A 28,000-nucleotide genomic window follows, 5' to 3' on the forward strand; every position below is an offset into this window, starting at 1 on the left:
ACCTACTCTCAACAGGAAGTGAGAAGGAGGAAGCTGCACTATTTAAAAGCAGAATGTGCAAAAAGCTGATCTGCCTGGAGATGAGGAGCAGATAGGAACCGAGATACCAGGATGCAGAGAGAGAGTGATAGAAGAAGGAAATGGGGGAAGTACAGTGATAAAGACAGCAAATGGCACATGAAAAAGGAGGTGAAGAAATTCTGAGCCAGCAAGAATAAAAAAAGAAGAATAGATGACGAAATGTTGGCAACTGTGAGGAAGACTGACGGATACACTCAAACTAGGTGAGAAACTGGTGCTGGAAGTCAGTTTATAGAGAAATCTGTGGTGGAGAATTTAAAGGGGCCAAAGGAGACAGAACAGATTCGAAGTCAGAAAGGAAAGGAAGTAATGAAAATAAGAGATTCTGAGCAATGCAAATAGAGATGGAATGAGGAGCAAGGTTAAGAATAAGACAAGACTGAGACAGTGACGGGTAGAGCCATTAGCTGTGCTTTGCAGGAATAAATACAAATATCTGTGTGCTGCGGATGTGTATTCAATCAGGAGCCCAATAACCTTAAATAACTCTAACAATCCAGACACTGTCAAAAAAAAGGTTGGAAACCATCCATCAGAATATATTATCATATTGCTGCAGTCCACACAGAAGATAGAAAATATTACTTCTAGTTATTCTATTAGCTTAAATGTCAGGAAGCCATGTGGGATATCTACATTTTCCTAACCCATTGATAAAACATGCTCATAACATTTAGGTGTGACAGCTGGAACATGTGGGGGATGTTTTATTTTATTTTTTTTCTAGTGTAGTTCAAAATAGTGCAACTTATCTACACATTGAACAACATGATGAAACTTTGTTAAGATCAAGTATTTGTAAGTTAAGAAATGGAAGAATTAAAGCTATACAGCCATGCAGACTATGTATTGGCTCCTTTGTGTTTTGGTGGACATGTAATTGTATGACTGTTTATCTGTCTTATTTATTTTACAGTGGCAGTATACACCTTGTAGCTTGGAAGTTCTCTGTGTAGTTCTTAGAAAGTTACTAGAGTACTACAAGCTTTTCTTATGTAGACCCGCTTTTTCTGGGTGCCTCACCTGAAATCCTGTGCTCTGAATTTACTGAACTGTTGCACATGTGAGATATCAAAAGAAAATAAAACTCATATAAAAATTAATTGCTCAAGATTTGGAACCTGGAATTGAGCACCTCAAATTAGAGGCTAGTTTTAACCTATTCTCTACAGATAGCAGGGGTAGCTATATCACTTTGACTACAAGAGTTATAAAAGTAAACATATTCATATGTGTGAAGCACAGAGTACAGTGATAAAAACCACTGAAATGATCACGAGGAAGTTAATCATACTGCTATCAGAGCATATTTTGAATATTGTGAAATAAGCACATGGGCTCATACTGAAGTAGAAAAAGAAAACAAAAAGTAAGAAACTGTTTAAAAACTACTTGTCATCCCTGAGCGCTGATAGAGCAAAAAAATCTTGGCAGAAAACTTCAGTACGGACACACAACTAAAAGCTTTTGTACATGAGAGAGGAGTTCAGTTCTGACTTCTTGTACTTTCTACCTTTAGATGGTTTGACTTTGCACCTTGAATGACAGCCTCAGAGACTATATTCCAATATACTTTATACTTGCACCCAAGGACTTAGCAATACTGCATATTATACATATGTAATTGCCAATATCACCGAAACCCCAAGATGGCATTATAGTTTTGTTTTACAAAACTGTTTGAAAACAAACATACTTTTGTTTTTAATGTTACGTGCTGCTAAAATGTTTAAAAAACCCTTCTTTCTCTCTCTCTTCCTCTCTGTTTCCTTTTTTTTCTCCTCCATACTTTACAAATACCTTCTTCAAAAACTGCAGGACTAGCTCTGGCTCAGACAGCTGCAGAAACAGCTTGGCTTCAGACATTTACCACAGCAGATTTGCTTAATCAAACAACCATCAGAGCAGCTTTGTTCCAAGCAGTTGCCAAAAGCCTGTCATGCTACAACTTCAAAAAGCTGTTCCAGCAGCTTTACTGCACACACCAGAGATGCTCATCGTGCATGGAGGTGACGTCATACATTTCTGAGTCGGAAGTAAGTCTAATGATATTAATGTCCTACGTAATTCTATGGCATAGGTTTATCCATCTAATTAAGGTATTTGGAGGAATGCATGTCAGACTTTGGAGTCATGGCCATTTTATCTAATTTGTATCTTTTACAAAAAAGAAATACTTTGTCTTAGACACTTCTACAGTCAGCCTGTGTATCCAAACACAAATGATTTAAGAGAGTTTGAAGAAAATCCTTTCAACAAATTTGAATAAGTAATTTTAAACCAAAAGCCAACTGAGAGCCATTGGAATAAAAGACTGAAAAGTAAGCTGTATGCCGTATGCTCATCGCGTTTGAGACATCAACATCTATCAAACTTTTGTGGTTTCAGTATATCGTTAAACCTGTACTAAAGCCTTCAGTGACATGCATTCTAGCAGCTGCTAAGAGAAACCTGCTCCAGAGTTTTAATACGTCTACTTTATGCAAGTTTTCCCAACTGATAACCTGATTCTTTCTTCCCCATGTTAAGTCCACTATTTCTTGTCATACAAGAAGTCTTATCTTCATGGACTGGGAGAGCCCTTCTCTCTAGAAGTCTCTTCTTTAGGGCACACAATGACTGTTCTTTCAGTCTTCTCATGCTGAACGTATTTTCTTGACTTATAGTCATTCTCGCTGCTGTTCTCTGGACTATCCTTAGTAGTTCACTTCTTCCTTGAAGATCAGTACCCTGAGCTGAACACTGCAATCCAGCTGAAGTGTTGCCAGCTGTGAGAAGATTAGAAGCATTTCTTCCTGTGATTTGCAGGCTGTGCTCTTCTTAAGAGAACTGAGCACACAGATGATGCCAAAGAGGTTAAGCACTGTATCCTAAATGTCATGGGCACTTACAGCTCATCTGGGAATACTCAACAACTATGCAGGAAATATATTTGATCAACTAATAAGATTAGATCTTGAACATGTAAAAAGTTCTGCTAAGAATAAATATTTGAAGTCTTAAAACATGCACACCAATTTCCCACAGTGTATTAACTAGCCTAGCAGTGAAGTACTGATTTTCTCTTTTGAATCTATATTTTTTGGAAGTTTAGAAATAATGGCTACAGTGATAGCAGTTAAATATTCATGTTTCCAGGGGATCTGAGTTTACTTTGTTAAATCTCTTATGACTTGTCAGCTATTTTTCTTCTGTGCTTCAGAAAATTACGAATGTTAGATGACTTATCTTTCATGGTAGACCTCATGTTTGGGCATATCTATCGTGCTGGGCTCTTTCTGATACACTTCTCTTCCACAGACTTTACTGAATAAATTTAGTTGTTTCAGCTTGTGCTTTAAGATATAGGACACAGTTTAACTATCTAGCTATTATATCCAGTGTCTGTTTTGTCTGAAAGAGAGTGGAAACTATGAGCTAAGTCTCTGAGTGTCAGAGGCAGCCCCACACCAAAATTTATAGCACTGGACTTCCAGGTGCCATGCCTTCACACTGAGTTTCCTAAAAGATAATAGAATGTCTTGGGTTGGAAGAGACCTCAAGGATCATCTAGTTCCAACTTCTATGCCGTGGGCAGGGTTGCCACTCATTAAAGTTGGATGCCTCTACCTCAGAACTCAAAGATGCAGGAAAGCAATAACGTCAACAAAAAGAACACATGAGTCTGGAGACGCTCTCTAAACTTAGTGATTGCTGTCAGGGTATTACAAGAGACTCTTGTTATTTACTACCTTGAATTAACATTTGGGCTCACATATTTCAGTGAGGGGGATAGGCAGAAACTCAGTTCTAACCAATAGCTCACTGGTTAGCTTGAAGACAGAAAAAGAGCCATTAATTCCTCTCACTGAAGCTGCTTTACTTCCCTGGGAACAATTAAATATTCATTAGGTAAAAAAGAGAGCATTACCTTATTGCATAGCATTCCTGCTAAGAGAGAAGAGGCCTCCAAGCCTGAGTTGATGAAATTTTAAGTATCCCATATTAACTAATCATGAGAGCAGGGACTGGAATCTGGGCCTCTCTTTTCTAAGGTGAGAGAATGCACCACTGAGCCATCTTACCATACCACATTTCATATTCCTTGTTCTTCTCAGCTCTCTCTCAGTTTTAACAAATATTTTCCTAATCTGTGCACAGTGAAAACATGTAGAAAGAATGGATGTTGAATGCCTTCACTCAGGAAACCAGACAGATCTGAAATTAAAACATGATTTTGGAAGGTGTGAAATGCCCATTCAAAAAGAAGAATGAACAAAAGGAGTTGATTCAAAAGGGAGAGGAATGAACAAAAGGAGTTGTGTCTTCCCTGTCTAAGCTGAATTCTTTAGCTGATGAGTAAAAGGGCACAGTGAGTGTTGAAAGCTCTCCAGCCATGTCTCTGTAATGGCCTGATCCAACATTTCTATATTTAGTGTGTTTTCTGAACTGGATTTTAGATGCAAGTTAAAGGTGAATACCTTACTTGAGAAATACAAGGCTCAGACATCAACCTTCCCAATTTCATTCATTTGCCACACAGTAAACAGTGAATACCTGGGCATCTAGAGATTTCATATGCTTTCTGGTGAAGAGGCATCTAAACGAGGATTCTGGGTGCTTAAATTTGGGATTTCAACAACTAAATACTCTTGGAGAACACCTCCACATACAATATTTGACCATAAATATCTTGCATGTATACCTTAGCATTTTCTCATACTGAAGCATACTGGCTTCAGTACAATCAATCTTTTAAAGCTGACCCTTTTTATTTGTCAGATTATTTCTGGGATCCAAATTCTGAGTAGCTGTTTTCAATTCACTGTCTAGGAGCTTGTGTAAAATGATATATTGTCCTGCTTAGCACTTGGAATGTTGAATTCAGTAACAGCCATATGTTTTAATTTATTGTTTTTATTATTCTCACATTCCCTCCTAAGCTTTAGTAACATGTATATTGCCTTCTGTAATGGTCACTGATTGCATGAATTTTGAGTTGGTGTGTTATTCTGTAAAATAAGAGATGTTTTGAAATAAATAGAACAGGGTTGAAAGAACTGTGGAAATCAGTGTATTTGTAATTTCATTGGGGATAGTTTCACCAGGCTTTGAAAAAAAAACAACAAAATTTACTTTAAAGATTACTTAGCACACGTCCAGTGAATCTGTACCATAACTCTGTTTTGATTAGAAATGTATTTGGACAGTGCATAGGACTATCATTTGACTGTCCTTGGTTTTGCACCAGTCAGCTCATACAAAGAATTCATTTTCTGAGAAAGAAAATAGGGCAGCAGTGAAATTCACAGATACAAAATAAGCTGAAACGACCAGTTTTACACTGGAATATAAGGGTCTGCCTACACGGTTAAGTGGAACCAAAATAACAAAATGGTTTATATTTTATGCATACAGTTATGGTAGTTCAGGTCTTCATGAATGCTATAATTTTAGAACAACAGTGTTCAATTGTGAAATAAAATAGATTTTAAAAGTAAATTATTTAGAAATAAGGCAACCTCATTCTGAATGAAAACACTCACAGACAGTCAAAATCCCTCATTTAGACAAGGCCAAATTCCTGCCTTGGATATTTCACATTAGCTGTTCATAGGATGTATGACAGTCGTATTGAGCACAGTAATCAAAAAAAGCTTCTCCTGAAAGACAAAAGACAGTCCTTTTCCATTGGACTGTTGGTGTCTATCCTCCGAGGACCAAAGTGTTGCTATAGCTGGAATGTGTGAAATGAACCTAAGAAAAGTTCAGGTAACACTAAAAATATCAACATAGTGTAGTGGGATGATCCTAGCAGCTCTTTAACAACACAGTGTAATTTGCTAATAACATGTGGGAAAGGAGAAAACAAGCATTTGTGCAATTATTCATTTCCTTATGAAATAAAAGCTATGCAAGTACTTCTTTTAAAAAAATGGTGGTTGTGCACTTGAAGTTCTCAAATAAATCTTTTCTGCTTTTGAAAGATTTCTTGGATGGCTTAGATGAACGGGTGTGGACGGCAAGATTTTGGTCATTAATCAGAGGGTTCGATTTTTCACTAGAGCATCCTTTCATACAAATATTTGAGCTGAATAAGCATTTGAACTAAAAGGAATGTGAAGTTGAGTAAAACTATTTCCTCTTTCAATTAAGTACATTTCACTCGCATGGTTGCTTGCATTACAAATGAATCACAAATTTTTAGGGCAATCAAGATCAGACTTTTTCCCTTGAAAATATAATAAATAAAAGCCCCAAACATTCCTCTTCAAAATGTCTCTTATTCTTGGAAGAAAACTCTTATCCCATACATGACAAAGCAGCAACAGACAGACACAACCTGCCTTCCCCAGTTTTTGCAGACACCTTCTTGCCTAGGCTTGCATCTGCAGACAAACCAAATTACATTGGGAGATCCTCAGGAAAGCACAAGCTCAGCTTTAAGAACGTGCGTAACTTTTACTGTCTTCTGCAGATCTGAAGTGTATGTTAATGAGCTTCTTTGCACAGGGATGATTTCCTGAAATATGACTGAAGTCTGTTATCAGATACTGCAAGTTTCACAAGTTCTAACTTCCCCACAACCTTCAGTATGGAAATGTTGCAAGAGGCACCTGTGGCAATCCGCAGGCAGTGCCTTCCCTTTTGAATCAGATATATCCAACAGCTCAGAAAGTGAGGGAACTGCAGCTGCAGGAATGAGCTTCTGGAGAGGAAAAGAAGTTGAGTGATGTAGATAACTCTGTAACTGTGTATGACAATATTTCATGTAGAAATTGTGCACGCAGTTAACCCAATGCTATTTGTCAAATTCCAGCGTAGTCAATTACAAGCATTGCCACATATTCAAGGCTTATCAGTAATTTGTAAGCTGTGATTGATTTTAGATGTGTTTGCATAATCACAGAACCAAAGAATGGCCTGGGTTGAAAAGGCCAAGAATGATTATCCAGTTTCAACCCCCCTGCCATGTGCCCAGAGCCACATCCAGCCTGGCCTTGAATGCCTCCAGGGATGGGGCATCCACAGCCTCCTTGGGCAACCTGTTCTAATCTTCTTCTATATTCTATTCTTGCTTGGAGCAATATGTATTTTCAGTCATTCAGAACCAAGCACATTAGTATTAATCTGTGTAAGGAATATCTTTCCACTCCATATTTATATATATATATATTCTTCCTGTTTGTACAGCATAACTTAAGAGCTGGGTCTTTCTGCTGGTTGATAAACATTATTACAACTATCAGCTGTAGAGAGAGATTGGAATATACTTTCTTCCCAATTCAACAGTGTAAGAGAATTGTCAGGGCTGCACATCTCATATTTTCAGTGTGGGAAGAACCATGAACACAACATTCATTACTTTATAAGCAATAGTACTTACATAACTACTGAAAGTCCTGCTTGCTCAAAAGTTTGAGTGACCATCTGACTTTTAGTTTAATGAATAAATACTCTTTTCAGTAATCTGCAGGTTTTACCTGCAGATGCAGAGAAGATAAAGCCCTTGGTAGTAGTCAGCATGGACTGTGAGAGCAGGGTTACAGTTCAGCTTCATGATATGAGAGGGAGTTTTGATCCTAAACTAGAATTTCACTTGACAAAATATTTTATCATAGACAAAATTACTACACAGACTCCGGTATAGAAAGGGAGAATGGCAAACTATCACTGGACTTCTGAGATTGCTTCTAGAGCAAGCACAGAATAATGCCTTTTTAATTTTCTTTCTTTCCACCAGTGAGAATCACAGAATCACAGAATGACCCGGGTTGGAAGGGACCTCAAGGATCATGTAGTTCCAACCCCTCTGCCTGGCAGGGTCACCAAACATACGCCTTTGTTCCTTGATACTTTCAAAAACTACATAAATAAGCTTTATACACAACATAAACAAGACAAAATATTCAAAAAAGCTTTAAGTTTTGGTTTCAGGTCAGTTTTTGCAAGCTATTGCTATTGGCTACCTTGAAATTCTCCCTCCTTTTTGAGTAAATATTGATGTCGTTTCTCATTAATCTTTATAATGCCTTGCTTATTTCCATTTGGAAACTTGAAAGTTGTGGTTCACGGTAACGTTTTGCCACATTCAATTATATTTTCTGATACCCGGGGAGCACCTCAGAAGAAGGCTTATTTAGAAGTCCTTCTCACCCCCTGGTTGTATTACATTGTGGGAACTCTGATTTAAAAGAAACAGCAAACAAACCAACAAAATAGATCTAAATGTTCCTAATATACTGGTGAACTGAGTAGCATTAAGTGCTACCAGCAAAGAGACTCCAGTGTTAAAGCAATCTGAAGCTGCAGGCCCTAAACCAGTGGTATTTGAAAGGTTTTGCAGATGTGATGTGGTCATTCTGTGTTGATGCTGTTGGTCATACTGTTATCACAGCACTGCTCCCACAGACACTGGCAGAACCTCTATTGGGAGACATCTGCCTTGCTCTTCTAAACAAAGTTGAAGTGCTATGATGACAGCTGAGCAGAAAGTGAAGAAAAAGGGAAGACAATAGAAATCTGAAAGAAATATTGAAGATATAAATGGAAGCAACTAACAGCTAACCACTGTCAAGATTCAGACCAGAATTTCACAGAAGTTAGAAAGCACAGCTACAAGAGGGTTCATTTTTATCCCAGCTAAGGTTCAGTAAATCTTCAATTACATTCAGTGACTATATTTACACCAGCATAAATGAAATCAGAATCTGCCTTGAATACCTAAAGTAATTTTAATTTACCTACCTTGTCCATTTATGCTACAATAGCTTCTTCACAGCTGCATGCTTCGATCATACAACATAAAAAGAACTGATTATTGCAAAACCACAAAAAAAAGTTCAACACTGAATGTAACAGCCTGCAGTCAGTTTACTTCTGTCAATGGCAAGAGAAGAAAAGTTGCTCTCAGTGCACTCTGGTCTAATGTTTTTTGTTAGAAGGAGAGCAATGATGCATCAGTTTTTATCTCTATACAACATTCCCTGGCCTGGCAGTTAAAGGAATTATTACTACACACAGAAACTGATATTTTTTTTGAGAACACTGTGTATGTTATTTTTTCTGTTGTTCTGTCTACTGAGCCTTGCCCCACTCATGTACAACTTAGTCCCTATGGAAAAGCTACTGAAAATGGTATGGATTTGTAAAGTACCAAGTACTTTGTATTTTGCATAGAGCACATAGATAAACTGAGAAACAGAGTATTCTTCTGGGCTGTCTAAATCCACCAGATTAAGAACCAGCATGACTGTATTGAGGAACTGCTCACATACAATAGTTGAATTCCTCACATACTAAATTGGACAACTGTCCCCACACACACACCTTCCAGATGCAAGAGATTTCACTGTGGACCAAAGCCTGGTTATCCATCACAGATACAGCTCAAGTATTACAGAATCTGTACACTGAGGCATCCTTGCCACTGTTTTGCTACAGACTGGATGGTGCTGGAAAAGTGGACTTTTGAGGGACACACAACTTGAATCTGCATGACTTAGAACAGATGGAGGATAAGAACAGCCTGCTGTGCAAATGACATTACCTTACCCAAATGTATGTGGCGATGTGCCAAATGTGTGGGTGTCCTGGCCTTCAAACACATGAGAAGAATAAGTGTTACCTTTACCAGCATTGTAGTTTGCTGTATTTTCACATAATTTAAGTGTTTGGTTTCTTTCCTTCCTCAGACTATGAGGCTTGGGAAGATGGTATATGTGCTACAGTGTATAGCAGTAGCATTTCTCCCCAACATATGATTATTTTCTAAGGTGCTAAAGTATCTGTGGCTGAATACACGAATGCAGCAAAACTATTTAGTCACAGAATGAACATAGGTGAAAATATGCAAAAGCACAGGAGAAACAAAGAGATTGCACAGACATCTCTCTGTGCTAAAAAAATCTATTTAGAGAGAGAGATTTCCTGCAACAAACATGACAAAGAAAGAAAATAGTGAAAGAAAATAGTAGAACTGTCTATAATTATAACCACATTACCAAATTATGCAATAGTCAGAACTTATGGTTACCCCATTTTGGAGGGAAAACATCTGTTAATGCTTCTTTTTCTTTTTTTTTTTTTCTGTTTCTGAGCATCCATGTCTTCCTACTGAGATCTGGCTTGGATTATTTCCAGGAGCTCCTTTATAGTTTCTTTTCCCTAAACACAGTGGTTTTGTTGTGGTCTTCCTCTGTTTTTTGAGGGTAAAGAGGACTATGTCTGTGTTTTCTATCCCAGTTTCTCTCCTTAAAGCCAGGATTTCATCCAAGGATCTGGGATAACCAAATTCAGGCCACAGAAGAACAAGATCCTTTTCCCTAGATATGAATGTTCTTGCTGCTCTCTGTCTGCTCTCAGCAGAGCCTTAATCTTCTGTGTCAGCAAATGTAGCAAGGAAGATGACATTATTTTCTCACTAACTTGCTTTGACATCCTAAATATGGATTATTCTTTCTTCCCATTGCAGAATTTGAGCACAGCTTCCCACAGCAAACGTTTCATGTGCACTTAAACCTTTCTCCAAGGGCAAAGTCCCTCAATTTTAGAGCAGACCAGACATCAGTTTGTGTCTACACTCCATCACCATGGAACAACAGAAGCAGTAGCAGACGAGGAGGAAAAAGATGTCCACAGCAAAGATGAGAAGCCTTGGCAGCAATAACAGGAAGAAGTCAAAATAAGAAAGAACTACTATACTGCTGTGGTATTTGAGCACCACAAACTGATTTAAGACCTTTGAATGCAATTCCAGAGGTGCTACCACAGGACTGCTCAGATGCAGGGAAGAAATAAAGGAGTTAACTGGAGAGCAAAATGCTTGTGAGCAACAAGACCTTTTCTGTTTCAAAGGAAAATTCCATGCTTTCCCTTCTGGTTGGCCTGCCGTAGCGGATATGCTTTTGGAGTACAGCATGTACAGTGCATAAGCAACTACTGGCATTCATGGTTGGCTTCCAAATCAGCAGTGCTTAAAAATACAAAGTGCAGAATCGGTTCTTTCTTCTATCCTGGGTTTTGTTGTTGCTGTTTTTGTTGCTATTGTTGTTTTTATTTTGAAACAGTATTTGCTCTCTTAAAAACACGAATACATAATTTTAACCCTTTGCAACTATTTCTCTGTTCAATCTAAATGTTCTTCCTTCCCTTCTGATGTCAGTGGAAGACAGTTTTCAGTTTACTGTAAAGAAACAGCACTATAGCTGACTACAGGAACCAACACTTCTGAAGACAGCAAATAACATCTCAGAGCCCACCCAGAGCAATGCCAGAAGGTACGCTTCCTCTAACACAAGTACAGTCAGCATGTTGCCTGAGTACTGGAGGCTCCGTGTGAAACTTGCTTTAAAGAATGTAACTAAAGGGGGTGACAAGCAAGGATCAGTCTGAGAATTTGGGCTTCATCTTGAGAAATCACTTCTCCTAATCAGCAAAATATTTACTGTTATCCATACTCACTTCCCAGGTCAATGTGTCTTGCTGGAATTAAATGACATTGCTATAGTTATCTTTTATATTATTTCACTGTCTACTCATGCTGGGGGCAGACAGAGACACTGAAGATAATTAGGAATGGAAACCTCCAGTGTGAATGAAGATGATTATTACTCAAAGCCAAGCAGCAGCTCATTACGTCCTTGAACAATGTTAAAAACATGGAAGTGTTCAAGAATGAATTGGTCAAAAAAACTGAGCAAGGATGAGGAAATTGCTCTCTCCAAAACTGTGGAGAGAAGAAAACCAAAGGACAGGATGGCAGCAGGGCATAAGGCCCAAGGAAGGGACCTTCTTGTATTCTAAACCAGCTTCTCTATGTAGCTGTGATGTGAGTGGCAACATTCACATATAGCATGGCTGCAGTTTAGTTAGGATGCACGTAACCAAACAGGGAGAACAAAGAGTTTTTTAGCCTTTATGTCTATGTATAAATGCGTCTCCACAAAGAAAAGGGTAAATATTCAGGTTGTCTTAGTTACTCAGTAATCTCAAGTAAAAGAGAAATGAAACACATTAAAAAATCCAGAGTGATGTATCATGAGAAAAAGTGTGTTTCAGACTATCCAGGTTTTACTTTATGGGCACTTAAAAAAATGTACATGGCCTCCTACTAGCAACACAGAAAGTTCACAGCCTTGGTTATTTCCCTAGGCCTACCTCTATCTCACTTCAGGGCAGCCATCCAGTGTTGCTGTCCCTGAACCAGCCTTTCTTGCAAAGATAAGCTCTGGTAAAATTGATCACACCACAGAAATCAAACCTGTCCTGTTTTCTTTTACACAATTGAGAAGTATTTGCTCCCATAGAACTCCTCTGCTTAGACGTAAAACAGCAGGAAAAAAATATATATATACACAGGCCTCATTTATATAGATCATTGACAAAATGAAAAAGCCTGGCCTTCATTTCAGTGGGGCCAGTGAACACTTGCTAATGAAAGTCCTCTTATCCTTTTTGGTTTGGGAAAATGCACAATAGGAAAGATGTCAGCTAAAACAATGTTAAATATGCTTTTGCTCTTACTTCAGGAAAGAAAAATCATGTTTCAAACTGTTTCTGCTTGTCAGAATTAGCACATGAACTGCCTGTAGAGAAACATGAATAAAAATACTGTTCCTCTTTTCTGTTCCCACTTGAAACTTCACTGCAACGTGGTTTATATATATATATAATATATATTATATATATATATATTATATGTATTTATTTATTTATTTATAAATATGTGTGTATATACACACACACACACTTTTTCTCACAACGGGGAAGATCCTAAAATGCTTTCTGTTTAAATATGAAGGCAATAGCATGCTGTCTATTCTGTACTTACTATTTGCTTGACTCTAGTAAGGTTGCTATTGAAACAAACCAACTTCATGTCTTCTATGTTGTATTGATTCAACTTGAAAGAACTATGTTTGTTTAAATAACCTTTGAACCTCAAGAAATTTGCAGGATGTTCTGTCAAAGTCTTCACAATGTTTCAGGTATTGTGAAGACATACAAAAATGCTAAGAAATTCTAAATAAAGGGCAAAATCAAGAAAATACACACAGAAAAAAAAAGGAGGGAAAAAAAAAAAAAAAAAAAAGAAAGATGTTTTGCACTTTATTTGCAATTGTATTTCATCATTTTTCTTCCAGTCCCATCTTTTGTCACAAATCCTATGCTGTAGGATCCCAGGGCTTCTTCAGTTTTCTAGACTTAACAACTCTACTCTCCAGAGATTTTCCTATTTTCTTTAGCATTTCTTCTTTCCCTTCCTGTCCAAAGCCCTTGCTGAAAGCCTTCAACAAATCAAATCCTTGACAGCAAATTCTTTTATCTTCATTTTAGAAACTTGTCACCTATGTTTCTGTAGAATGATATTTTAAACTAGCCTAGCAGAGTGATTTATAAGCTTAGAGACTGCTTGATTTGACCTCTTTCACCTTGAAAGGACATGTAAAAGGAAACAGAGATTCATCTTCTGCCATTCCATGGGCTCCCAAGCTTCTTTTCATTGAGAACAGGACATGATCATTTATCCCGAGTGAAATATTGCTGGTTACAGATGCTCTACTATCTCTATAATATATTGTGTTTTAACTTACATTTTTCTCACAATCCAGTGATGTTAAATGCAGTAACAGGTAAAATCCTCCAGTACCTCCATTTTTTCCTTCATCAGTGGTTTGCCAAAGCATCAGTATTTAGTTGTGTCTTCTTGACATTTTACTTTGACACCTACATGGACAAATAAGCTAAAAATAAGAGAGCTTGTATTTTTCTTTCTACTTGTTACCCTAGACGTTATATAGCGATGCAGGGAGGGGTTTAGAATTTTAGAGCAAACATATCTTTAATAAAGAGCAGCACCAGAAGCAACAATAGTCATATGTAACCAGCCACACTGAGTTAGTTTCAATGGAATAAATGAGAATTCAGTCTTAGGTGTTCATGTAATCTAACCAATCTAAAGTGTTAAACCATTTAACACGGTTTGTGGTTTTAAGTACAGAGAGCTCAGCCTGCTCAGTCACACAGTAGCTGCACAAGAAATTCATGCTAAAGCTGGAAAGTATACTGATTAGTACTTACAAAAACAAAACACAAAGCATTTGAAAATTGAAAACAAATGGTTAAACAAGAATAACTTAATCAAAATATGTCAGAGTCCTTCTACCAGATGCAGGTTATTTGTTTAGAATCCATTATGCTAGCCAGAAGTCCTTAGCAACAAGAAAGGCTTAATTCTCTTACTCATCTTTCAGTTCAGGACTGTAGGAGTAAAGATTGATTTCCTGCTTGATAATAAATATAGACATGGCAAGAGAAAAGACAGAAGAGTGGAAAGCAGGGGAGGTGTAGCGGTTGCTGAGCCCTTCAGAATGGAAAACACTTTGGAGAAGCAAGTTACCTTTGGTAACTGCCAAACTGGAGTCCAATTCCCTTGGTGGTATAGGATACCTTTCAGGCCAAATCAGGTTTTCTTTCATCCATCATTCTTCATTTTGCAGAGAAGCGCAGATATTCTCAGCTGACATTGAAAGCAGAGTGACAGAAAGTGAGAGACCGAAATAAAAGATAACAAAGGGAAACAGAGACTCAGAAAACATGGAAAGACAAGGCAGCATCTCACTTCTGTCAGGTTGTGGGTTTGTTGGAAACAACAAGGTACAATGTTTGATGGTCTGTATCTGGTGAAAGCTGCCCAGTGGAGCTGAGAATCAATACATGTCCTTTCCTCATTAAGTCCTTTAGAAATCTCTTTTATCCTATTGGTCTCTGGTTTCTTTCTGCTTTTATAGGTTTGCTGGATGATGTGAGATTGAATAGGCCATCCCTTCTTTATCTCATTCATATAATTTGGTCTACTAATTTCTCATTTCAACCTTTCCTTGTCATTCATGCGTCATCTTCATGCTACCCTTGACTGTATAAAGAGGATGTCTTTGAATGAGTGATTGTTGTCTCCATTTCTTCTTTCTTCTGTCATCTTTAACTGTTGCAGTTAATTGCAATGCTTTATGAACTTCTATGAGTTTCTCAGAGATGATTCCACAATTACAATGGACATGTGGTCTCTAATTATCACAAATGCATGGAGGAGTCAACAAGTGAGTAACAAACTCATTTCAGCCACGGATGCTTACTGGAATGTGAAATACCATTAGAACATTAAAATACCCTAGTAAGGCAAAAAGGGAACTAAGGATCCTGATGTAGCTACTACAGCCAAAACTCTTTTATATTCCAAGAACAAACTTCAGGATTTCCACTAACCACTATAAAGTTCAAAGCAGTCTATCCAGCCCTTTAGGCTGGTGAGTCTTTCTCCATGGTAAACATGCCCAATGTTTCACAACATTCTCTCAGAGATGGCAGCTAGCCACCTGGCAGTTGTTCTTATGAAAGGTTTTCTTCATTTTAATTATAAAAATATCCTAACAAATGCCTCCCTTGCCTATTATGCTGCTTTTAAGATACAGTTCAATGTGATTTATGAGGGGGTAAATTAACACATTCCTGCTATGGTCATTATAGCTATAGTTGATTGGGCAGTATCAAGAGCCAGTTTTTTTGCAGTTTAGGTACCAGAAGCATTTGATCTGATTTACACAGACGACATTCAGTACTGCCACTCTTATAATAAACCAACTTGTCAGTGCCAGCTATTTAATTTTGTAAAGCCACTACCCACAATTTATTAGTGATGGCATTTCAAGCCTGAAGAGTCTTATATTTTGGGGACAGTGAACATCCTTGAAACAAGCTTATGCTAATGTCTTATATCTTGCAATTGGGCAGAATAGGAACATTCAAGAGAGAGTGATAGCTGCTCAGCTGAACTTTGCTGCTGCTCTCTTCTTCTACAATCATCTGAATGAAATTCACATATCCCCTTAATATAATTTAAAAAAAAAAAAAAAAAAAAAAAAAAGAACTAGATCTGGAACTATATCCAGAACCTTTTGCTTCAATGTATGGTCAATACATAGACCCACATCAGTGCCTCCTGGTGCTTGCATGAATTTTACTATTGACTTCAGTAGTTGTATGGTTGGTACTCTGTACACTAGGGGGTGATTGACGAGTTATTTAATTAACTAGTTTAAGCAGCATTAACAATAAGCTCAGCAGTACCCAATGGATTTTCTGCTTTAAATATACTGTGCACTTTCCTATTTATAGTAAACAACAGCAGTGGGATTCATCTGTCCAAATATAGATTCTGCACTGTAGGTGTCTGTATCTGAGTTAACTGTCTGGGCTCCCCTTAGATTTAAGAGTACAGGCTTTCTGAGGGCAAAGCTTCCCACATCCCATTTCCGACATCTAAAATAGATTAAACAAATCACCTTCATTTAGGAGATAGAGCACAACAACCTATTTCTGTCTGTTCATTATCGAGGGAGTTGATGGCAATGGTATAAATGCCTACTTCAAAGATACTACAATAAAGAGAGAAACGTGCCCCAAAGTGACACCAAGAAGTCCCTGTTTGTCATGGAGACCCTATGTTTCTTCACATAAGCCATTCACCGCTTTGTTGCCCTTGATGTTAATCTCTATCTACTAGTTTCATTTGGAAGTGGAGAGTGTTTGAGAATGGTCTTTCAGACCCCTGCTTCTCACTGGCTTTCACTCTTCTCCCCATACTTTCAACTCCATGGTCTCATTTTATTCACCATGGAAGTAATGAGCTATTGAAATGAAGCAGGGCTTCTGTGTGGCTGGTGGAGGAGATCATTGTTGAGCAATGCAACAAGCTCTTATCCTTTGTCCCCAGAGGACTGAGCAAACGTTTTGTGAGGCAATCCCATTTACTGCTGATGCCAATGCCAGGAAATGAACAATCTCTGTTAGCTTTTGACTTTTAAAAACAATGGGCTGGATGTAATGCCCTCTGAAGTTACCAGGAATCTTGTTTTTCCTTTGTTTTCAAAGGCTTGGACTCACGCTGGAAACCAGGAGTTTATTTTGCTTTGCTAATACTGTTAATAAGAAATAAAGTTAAAAGCAGGTGTAATTGTAGTTACAAGCAATTGATCTGTAGGGTGAAAGCAGAAAGTAATTAAAATAATAATAATAATAATAATCAACTTCCCTTTTTGAAAATGTTGTGTATTACCAGCAGATGAGTGTTTTTATCACATATGTCATAGTTTAAGGTTTTTGATGCCTGTATTAAAAAGTCTAGACGGAACAATTTTGTTATGCTTCTTATGAGGAATTTCCCAAATAGTATGTGTATTGCTGATGATTCATCTGTGTAGCACTTCTTCTCTGTTTCAACAACCTTTAATGTAACTATTGATAAGGTTTCTATCACTCATGTTCCTCTTTCCTCCATTTCCCACTCCTTATAGACATCCATGTAAGGAGCACACATGACCCACAGTGACAGCGTGTGTATGTATAGGGTATGATGCACAATGAGGCTTGTGACCTCACTTAATGTCTGCAGAAACTACCACAGTCTGAAACCAGTTACCAACATTTCTGAAACATCAGTTACCCTCAAATATGTTTATGTAGTACAGCATTGTTATTATACTTACTTTAAAGGTGAGGAACTGAATCATAAAAGAAAATAACTGACTTATTCATGATCACATGGACCTAGAAACTGAGTCTTTCCTGAGGCCATGTTCCTTTCTCTAAGACAGAGAACTATATGTTCCCTCTGCATATACATTTCAGTGTATGGTTTTGTTCTTTTGTTCATTGACTATGTTCCCTACACGTGATGTGGATGACTTGCAGGGAGGACTGGTTTGCAGAGACCCTAAACCACAGGATTTAAAAACAATTCGGCTATTTATAAGTTTATCACACTACAGAGGTTGATCACAAAAATACAAGCATGCACTTTTAGTGCAAATGGCACTACTGCCCACTAGGACTTTGTCTATGCCTGTCACAGAACTCACACACACAATCAAGCATCTTCTCTGTAGATTATAGGCAAGTGGATGGGGATATATGGCATTAAGCATTATTTCAAACTGCTGGCATGTGTATAGTAATATTTATAACATCATTATAATCTAAGTTCTTTCTTAATATCTTTTAATACCTTTATCATGACCTTGAGGGATGATGGAGCACATTCATCTAGTCTCATGTAGTTTGCCAGTGACAGCAAATCGAAGGAAACAGTTGATGCACTTCAGAGCAGGGCTGGAGGAACAAGAGAGCTGGGCAGGCTGGAAGAAAATATCAGACACAATCTCATGAAATTCAGCCAGGAAAAATGGAAAGTCCTACACCTGAGAAGGAATAACCTTGGCAATGATATGTGCTAGGCACAGACTAGCTGGGGGGCAGCTCTATTGAGAAGGACCTGGGAATCCCAGAGAGCAGCCAACTGGGTATGAGCCAGCAACCTTCCTGGCAGCAAGGTTGACCAACCACATCCTGAACTGTTTCAGCAGAAGCACAGCCAGGGATGTGATAATTCAACCTTACTCAGTGCTTGTTAGACAGTATCTAAAATGAAGTTTTGGACTCTCCAGTACAAGAACACCACTGATTCATTAGATAAAATTCAGTACAGAGTGCTGAAGCACTTGATCTTGAGAGACAGCTTGAGAAGAGGGAGCTTGCTCAGTGTGGAGAAGAGACATCTTTCAAGGGATCTAAACAGCAGCCTTCCAGTATCTGTATGGAAATAGCGCCAGACTTGTCATGGCAGTGCATAGCTGGAGACAATAGACATAAGCCCAAACAAGAATGCTTCAGGTCAGATGTAAAGAACAAGTTTTTCTCCATGTCAAGCAGAAAAACCAGTTGGCAGAGAGGTTGTACAGTCTTTATTCTTACAGCTTTTCAAGGCCTGATCAGGTAAATTCTTGAGGAACCTACCTCAAGCAGAAATCAAGACTAGAGACCTCCTGAGTTTTCCCCCGATTTGAATTATCCTTTGATAGCTAAGAAAGAGGGTTACCAGTTAATGATTTTGTCTGGGAAGGAAAAAAAAATATTTTCAAGCCACAAACTTCAAGGAGTGTAAATGAATACTAAAATCTTACAGCAGCCACATTAAACATTCAGCACAGAGCAGTTATTTCCCTTATATAACAGCCTTTGCATTGTTCTTATTTTTAATCTCTTTATTATCACCAATCATCACTAAAGCAAGGAGTGAGACAGAAGGACTATGGACTGCCATACTGCTTATGATGGCTTTTGGATGTGCTGCAGAATGCACAAAAAAAATTGCTTATGTTTATGGAGAGACGTTCTGGCCTCTGCCTCACTGCAAAAACATGTGCTTTGCTTATGAGAAAACCCCACAAGCCTAAACTGATTGAAGTTGCTATCTTTCTGCCTAATGTTTCATGGCATGGAGTGTATGAGTGTGCACTGTGAGACACACCACAGTGAGTCTGAAACACTGGAGGAATATCTGATTGACATTGAGTTACCGTGCAAGCACATACCAGCTGTGTAATAAAAAGGATGGACTGAATATGGCTAGTTATCCATGCCCAGATATCCAGGCTAGAGGCCTAGACATCTTGGCCAAATGATGATATTTCTCTTTTTCCTTCTGGACAATAAAATAGAATAATTGACAGAAAAAGAGAACAAGTCAATGCAGATATAGAGTTTACCTAGAACAAAATGATGTGGTTGTCTCCTTCTCTGATAGACCTTAAATTTTTAAGACAGGCATTTTTTGCTACCCATGCTGAAGCAGTTTCACTCCTTTCCTGTTAAGGATAAAACTAAGTCACAGAATTACAGCTTTCATTTTCTGTCCTTTTCACTTGTGTGATGTTAGGGAAAAATAAAGGCCACATTAGCAGGATCTGTCAATTTGTAACAAGGTTTCAGTACTGATTTCCACGCTGGTTTGTTTCCAGGTATATTCTGTGTGAGGATATAGTTCCAGAAGAAATAAAAAAGTAGTAAAAAAAAGAGTAGTAAAATGTGAAAGAAAGTTTTCACTGAGTTCCCTAAAATACTCTGGGCTTGTTTACGCCTGTTTTTTTTGTGCTGATCTAACAAAACCAAACTGGGGTTGCATCAACTTAATTAAATCACAGCAAAAGCTATTAATCTAATCCTTAAATTTGGTTTACACATATGTAACTCAAACGTCTTAGCAATAGCTACAGAGGGAGCTCAAGGGCATAAAAACTACCCAACCTCTAGCCCACTACTTTCAGTTTCAATTAAAGGCTAAGAAAGCACGTGTTACATGTGCTACATGCCCCTGTACTTCACAGTAAAACAGAGAAACAAAGCAGTAGATGTTCCTAAATTAATGAAAATCACAACCTGGTATGGATAGCTTTCAGGTCTTTGTCTTCATAAAACTAGCAGTAAAGGCCAAAGGCTTTTTTAATATTGCAAGTCACCTTTAAGAGCAGAGGGAAAGCATATCCTTGACATGGCTGTACGAGCCCCTCGAGGCTTTTCCAACACTTCATTTTTGTCATCTGGAACAACTTATTGATACACAATCATCTCTTTCAGAAATTTCCAGAGAAATTAACCCACTATTACTCGCACAGTAAATCCCTGGGGAGCAGACTGGTCAATGCTTCTGTGTACACTGACTCCTGACATGCATGATAGTGCCAGACTCATGGAGACCATCAGGTCTTTCTGAATAAATGGCAAAAATAGATCACTTACTGGCATTGCTAGTTGGCAGCTGACAAAAACTCTAGTGGTAAGCTGGCCATTCCTCCCTCTTCCATTTACCCATGGGGATCCCAAAAGGGGAATCTGTGGGAACACAGGGAGCACTACATTAGCTGAGGTAGGGGGTTATCTGATCACTGCAGAAACAGGCTGCAAATTAGTATGGTTAACTAAAAGTCAACAAGTGATGGCTTCTGTTGCACTGCTGAGTGAATGAGGAGGGAGCCCAGGAGTCTTTCCCTCTTGCACTCTTAAACATAAATCAATCCCCTTTTGTTGTCCCCTGAGAATAAAATTGGGGCTTGGAATCACAGATTCTGGTACTGGCTTCAGGGAGAATATATTCTGCACTTCCTTCCAGTTATGTAGCTGCTGCCTTTTTCACGCTGTCCCTAGCAAGGCTCCCTGAAGGTACTCTGACCACCTCTTCTTGCTGAAAACTGACTGCTGTGGTTGTGGCATCCTTCCTTAGCTTGCCATTGCCTTCTACTGCTACCACACTGGATCAACAAAGCCAGCAGCCTGAGATCTCATTGTATGACATACACTACAAGCACAGTTGGCCAGGTGGCTGGGCTGTGGACGAATATCCTCTTCCTGGCTCAACTGTGGGAGCTGGAGGGGATATTTCCCACAGCTGCTCATTGCTGCCTTCTTGCCAAATGCCACCATTTTCTCAAATCAGCCAGAGGGAATCAGGACAGACCTCTGTGCCCTCTGTGATAATCAGGCATTGAGTAAGATAATACACAGTTCTTTCAAGCTGTTTTTTTTATGTCCTTACCCCCTCCCCCTCCTCCTCTTCCTCTCCTTTTTCTTTTCCTTTCCTTTTTCCTTTATTTATTTTTTTTCCCCTTTCCTTTCCTTTCTTCTCTTTATCACCATCAGTTTCAGAACTCCTGAGCTGAAAACATTATTATTTTTAGATCTTATATGTTCAGATCTTTTTCAGGGTCACACCTGCGATATCCTCTTAGGTATGATGGAGTTATTAAGGGATAAATGCAGTCAGAACCAGCCTCTGTGCTCACTGCTTGCTTCTGATACATGTCTGTTAAGAGACAGAGGTTTGTGCAGCTTACTGATCCAGATGTCTTCTTCTATTCTTGTTTTTATTATTGCTCTGAGATGTGATATACGCATCAAAGTATCCTTGTTTCCACCAGAAATCTTACATTTTCTCTTTTGCCAAATAATCCTCTCTTCAGTGTATTACACCAATAAAGCTTCAGCAGCTTAAATTACTTGCACATTACAAGTAAAACCACTGTTTCTTCTCTGGTGAACACATGCACCCTCCCTCAGAGCTTGGTGCACATACGTGCAAACAGGAACACATGAGGCCTATGCTGCCCTTCCAGTGGAAAGAAATCGTCTCTGTTCATAGAAATTTCTGTGTTTACAGAATAGGCATCTTTAGGCTCAGTTATTACAGTGCTCCATTATTTCTTTTGTTGCAGAATGGTAGGGTTGGCACAGAGACTTAGGTAAGCCTCATTAAGCAACTCTTGAAGTATGCATAATCATTGTGATGGCAGTTATAGGAATGCTTATGATATTCTTACGTGAATCAATTAAACGTGGGACTTAAAATGACTCATCATGATTCTGCAGCATTTACTTCCCATCTGTCTGACCTCTGTTCCCTGCACGGGCTTGCAGGATCTTCCCACAACAATCTGAAGCTGGTATACAGCTGACAAGATCTCAGCAGGACTTATATTCATCACCGAGAGAGCGTGGCTTAGGCTGCAAGGTTTGTTACACTCCTTTCAAAAACATACTCACAAATCACCCTTGCAAACAGTACAGGGTATCAGCTAACAAAAGGTTATGTGTCTTCACAACTCATTGGCTTTATCTACTCAAAAAGGAATATCTCATATTAAGCTTCACTGACATCCAGCCCATCAGTGCTTGTAATATCTCACACAATAATATGCACAAACATCCCTGACTATATAAAGTTGTCATCTCTGGGTGACAGTCATAACTGTGTAGACTGCAGGAAGGGCAGCACTGCCAGCTCATTATAAACATGCAACATCCTTCACCTCATTGGCCATCAAGGAAAATATCATTCAGCAGCCTACACAAGTTGTATGGCACACACTATTTTCACAGCAATTGGCTGCAGAGGTACTAATTCATTTCCTTCTCCTTCACTATCTGGAACATGAAAAGCAATGATCCACTGGGAAGAGAAATAAAGCCAGATTCAGCTGAGCAAGGTCAAATCAAAGCACTGCAGGCTATGACTAAGTGCTTGAAAAACAGAAAAAAACAGAAATGGGTAGCTGACTGCAATTGCACGATACAGCAGGTTCATGGCAGGAAGAACTGCAGTGTAATTCCAAGAAAGTTGGGCATCTTTATATTTCCCAAAGAAAGGGAGATGAATTTTCCAAGAACTCTGATGAGTTATCCAATTTTGAATAGTTTTAAGGTACAAAAGGCTAAATGTAACATACTACCAAAATGTGAATCACAGGAACAAGAAAATGCATGAGAAGATTTTATTCCACCAAAGTACTGATAAAAATTCGTTGATAATTCACATTCCTACATTCACTGAAATCACTTGCCTTATAAAGTAGGTAAAAATTTACAGAGTAATCTACTACTAATATAGAAAAAAAACCAACTTGAAAATAAAAGGGACTTCAGTGATTCCTATGAACCCTTTGTAATTCTCTGTCCTAATTTTCAGAGTGCGTGAGCACAACATTTTTTATGTTTCCACTTCCCATTCTGTCATTCTTATTCTCTATCTACACAGTAGTAACACAAAAAATGCTAGAGACCTACTTTCCACTTCAGGAGAAACACAGTATGCTTAGATTCCATGCTGCTAATAGAAAACTTGACAAATCTTGTTGCCTTTTATGATGCTGTAATTGCATCAGTGGAGAAGGGAAGAGCCACTGGTAGATCTATCTGGAATTCAGTAAGGCTTTTGACACTGTCTCCCATAATATCCTTCTCTCCAAATTGGAAAGACATGTATTTGATGGACAGACTGTTCGATGGATGAAGAACTGGCCACAAGGTCACACCCACAGAGTGGTGGTCAATGGCTCAGTGCCCAGATGGAGATCATAGATGGATGTCTCCCAGGGGTCAGTACTGGGACTAACAGTCTTCAATATCTTCATCAATTACATGGATAGCGGGATTGAGTGCACCCTCAGCAAGACTGCATATGACATCAAGCTATGTGGTAGTCAACACACCCAAGGGTATCAGGGAAACCTAGACAGACTTGAGCAGTGGGTCCAGGAGAACTTCATAGAATCATAGAATTACCCAGGTTAGAAAAGACCTTGAAGATCATCAAGTCCAACTGCAATGAGTTTCATGAGTTTCAACAATGGCAAATGCAAGGTCTAGCACCTGGGTTGTGGCAACCCCTATCAGTACAAGCTGGAGGGATGTAAAGACAGAGCATGGCCAAGTTGAAAAGGACTTGGGGGTACAGGTGGATGGGAAGCTGAACATGAGCCAGCAGTGTGCCTTAACAGCCCAGAAAGCCAACTGTATCCTGGGCTGCATCAAAAGAAGAGTGGCCAGCAGGGCAAGAGAGGTGATCCTGTCCCTCTACTCTGTGCTGGTGAGGCCTCATCTGGAGTACTGTGCCCAGATGTGGAGTCCTCACAGAAGGAGAGACATAGACCTGTTAGAGAGCATCTAGAGGAGAGCCACAAAAATGATTTAGGGGATGGAATATCCCTCCTCCCCCCCCCCATCTGAGAACAGGATGAGAGAGCTGGGGCTGTTCATCCTGAAGAAGAGAAGGCTCTGGGGAGACCTGAAAGCAGACTTTCAGTATCTAAAGAGGGTCTATAATAAGAAGAGGACAGACAGGACAAGGGGAAATAGTTTCAAATTAAAAGTGGGGAGATTTAGACGGGGTATAAGGAAGAATTATTTAATAATAAGGGTGACAAGCCACTGGAACAGGCTTCCTAGTGTGTTGGTGGATGCTTCATCCCTGGAGGCATTTTAGATCAGTCTGGATTGGTGTCCCTGTTCATTACAGGGGAGTTGGACTATATGACCTTTAAAGGTCCCTTCCAATTCAAATGATTATACCATTCTACAGTTCAAAAAACCTCAGATTTGTCAACAGTATTATCTAAAAATAAAGAAAAATAATTCAGAAAAAGTGTCAAGAGTTTTTCAGTTGCATGAGTTTATTCATCTCTCTGATAGCACAGGCCCCTCATCCAACTGTTCCAGTATAAATGAGGGATTAGCAAAGTGTATATGGGAGCTGTTTACACAAGCACCTCCGCTGTGAAAATACATGGGTCAATAGAGACAAATTCATTTTGGTTTATTTATATATGAACTGTTCTGGTACTGGTAAGTTCTGGTACTTAAGAGGCTTCAAACCATACATTGGACATTTCTCATTTATTCTTTACATGAGTATAACACCAGTACTTATTTCAGAGACAGCAACCTCAGTTCAGGACAAAGTACACCTTGGACATTGCACACAAACTGCAGGAGAAAGCAAGGTGACTTGAATGTCACACACATGTTTCTAGAGTGGTTATTACATGAGAAAGTTAATAACAATGCAACTTACAGGCTGAACATTTCCTGACTCCCTGAGAAAGAAACACTGAAAACATGTACAACATTTTCACTGATGTTTGTTGCAGCTGTCAACCACGGAAGAAACTACCTCCATGCTGTTATCAATATGTTGTCTGTATAGCTGTGCAACAGATTATTGCTGTTTCCTTATTGCTGCTACTGCAGATTCCATCATTGCTTTCAGATGAAAATTAATCATTAAATTTGAATTTCACCTAGACAACACTTCCAAGTTTACAGTCACCCAAAAGTTCATTACAGATATTTATTTCCCATACAGTTGAAATTCTTTTTGAATGAAGCTCTCCTTCATCTATGAACTCCTTCAGATAAACATGGAAGACATACAGGGCCACTTAGAACTGCAGTGCTGTGTAGACATTATGAATGACGGTGTTTTGGCGAACATGAAGTCAGCTATTCTTCCCAAAGGAAGCAGAAATTGAAAACATATATTTTGCCTGGCCTCCTCATGTACAAGAAACAACTTCCTATGATGATTCATTGAGACTTACATTTTCATCACTTGATATTTATACTGAGAGCTCTTCAGAGGAAAAAAAAATGTTTTTCACTGTATATGCATATAGCATCTGCCATGGCTACCAGCTCAGAACATGAAACTTCATTAATTCTTAGTCAATATTCCACTCCTATAGAGTTTTCCCATGTCTAAATAGGGGGGGAAAAAGGATAAGAAGTACATGAATTCCATCAGCAGCTCTTGAGAAACCTGTGAAAATACTTCAGATGTTTCTTCAGCACACTGGTATTTCCATGCAGTTGCATATCAGCAGGTCAGGAACTGCCTAATGATGAAGTAAAGCCTGGCTGAGCACTACTGTTGGAGCTAGCCAAAGACTTTTAAGAATCTGCTAGTGATGAGTGCTCTCACCTTGGAAGTTTGGTCTTATAACAAAAGTGTCTTCTTCCTCTTTCCAGGGAAAACATTCCCTATGTAACTCAAGACTTGAAAACAAACCTGTCTGGCCAGTCTGTTCTTTTAAACAGGACAAAAAAAGCCACAAATGTAACCACCCTAGAGAACTGCACAAATCAGACTGTTTCTGGCTGAGCTCACATAGATCTAAGTGAATGCTTCCAAAATGCCCTATATCAGTTTGATGTTCCAGCTGACAGTACAGAAACTCAATCAGATACTTTTTACTCCTCACCAAGAAGAGTATTAATACAGCATTCTCCCTGGCCTCCATTATAAGAAAAGAAGTCAGCAGTGGTTGATGAAAAAATTCCTAGGCACTCAGCAGGACCTAATCTTTCACAATTCTACAAGCCTCAGAATGGCTCTTCAAAACTGGTTACAGCTTCAGTGATAAGTTTCCAGGGAGCAAAATGTTGCAGCTCTGTGTAGCAGAAGGACAGGCTTAGAACAGCAGTGGAGTAGAGCAGTTTGGACATACTGCATAATCAACACTAACACATGAGTTTTGCTGATCAGTCAGTCCCACAGAACATGGAGACCAAGCGGATCATTAATTCTTCACAGTAGAGTTAGCGGTCACCTGCACTTCAAAGTGTCTCTTTAGTGAGTGCACTCTGCATTAGACTCATCAATGTAGTCATCTACTGAAGCGTTCTCCTATCATTCTGTACTATATATGGACACGTCTTGCAAACATAAATACTGAGGTAGAGAGATACTGTAGATAAAATATAATTTACTAGTACTGTACTAGGGGAATGATATCATACAATAAATACAGACTAATATACAATAGTACTGGCAACAGAAATTTGCAGCTGTGGAAAATGTTCTGATTCCACAAATTTATGATATCTCTATACTGTAAAGTAGAATGTGTCACACTCTACCACTTTATAAATTCCCATTCCTCCTATTAAGATAATGCAATACAGTTCTCCCACTTCGGCAAGTTGTGTAAGCCAGTTTCTGAAGCCCTATGGTATTCACAGCAAAGACACTTTCATGGTACCAAAGGGAATCAGAATTGCTCTATTCATCTTAATAAAGTGTTAACTTGCCTAAGTATGTTTATTTTAGTGTTTAATTTGCTGAAAAGTTTGTATATCATAAAACAAAGCAGAATGTGTGAATAAGGAAATCAGATCAAATGTAATACTTTGCAAGCTGATAAATAATGTAAAATATGTACAATGATAAGCACAATTAATAAAATGAAACATGCTATCCCCAGAGCATACCCGTGTCCTCTCGTTACTTAGGGCAGACTTTTATACACTTAGGTTCTAATGCTTTCTGTGCCAGAGAGCCTGAGTCCCTTAAGACAGGAAGATGTGCAGTGATTCTTATTTTTGTACAAGGTTTTCTTCTGCTTTCTGGTTTCAAATAGATAAGGTTCTGCAAGGTGTTCAGTGCTTCACTCTCTTCTGCAATTTCCTTCTTACACAAGTTGGATCTAGTTTGCCTATAATCAATGACCATCTGTTTGTTTATAGATTACAATTTCATTTAAACACAAAAAGAGAATGCGTCATTTGAAATGAAGAGTTAGAGAGCTAAGGGAAGTGGTGGTAGCTGGAAAGTGATCTTTGTTTCTTTCCCCACATGATTCTACATCATTTTTTCTCCCCCTGTCCCATTCAGGTGTGACAGTGAGGGAGCAACTGGGGAGGTGTCTGGCAGCTGGCCAAAGTCATCTGACTACAATGAATGAGAAATATACAACCCTTGAAAATATGACAAAAAGAG

The 28,000-nt window shown here is 38.7% G+C and overlaps 2 long non-coding RNA genes across 3 annotated transcripts in view; one reads left to right on the plus strand and one right to left on the minus strand.

Moving 5' to 3' along the window:
• Window positions 1-27,953, plus strand: LOC107309666 (uncharacterized). Of its 2 annotated transcripts, none has more exons than XR_014942793.1 (3): window positions 1-284; window positions 1,900-2,117; window positions 27,748-27,953. It is a non-coding gene; the product is annotated as an uncharacterized LOC107309666 (long non-coding RNA). The 2 variants fall into 2 exon arrangements; XR_001553277.3 differs by lacking the exon at window positions 27,748-27,953 and adding an exon at window positions 10,535-16,399.
• LOC146761959 (uncharacterized) overlaps window positions 1-28,000 on the minus strand; it is a 115,013-nt gene that overhangs the window by 20,842 nt on the left and 66,171 nt on the right. The window contains exons 3-5 of the long non-coding RNA XR_014942794.1: window positions 18,125-18,254; window positions 14,462-14,581; window positions 13,656-13,788 (exon numbers count right to left, since the gene is read on the minus strand). This is a non-coding gene — a long non-coding RNA (uncharacterized LOC146761959). The remainder of the gene's footprint in view (window positions 1-13,655; window positions 13,789-14,461; window positions 14,582-18,124; window positions 18,255-28,000) is intronic.

Source organism: Coturnix japonica, chromosome 2 (genome assembly GCF_054131305.1).
Source record: "Coturnix japonica strain WE chromosome 2, WE-NBRP24, whole genome shotgun sequence".
In the NCBI taxonomy this organism is placed as follows: domain Eukaryota; kingdom Metazoa; phylum Chordata; class Aves; order Galliformes; family Phasianidae; genus Coturnix; species Coturnix japonica.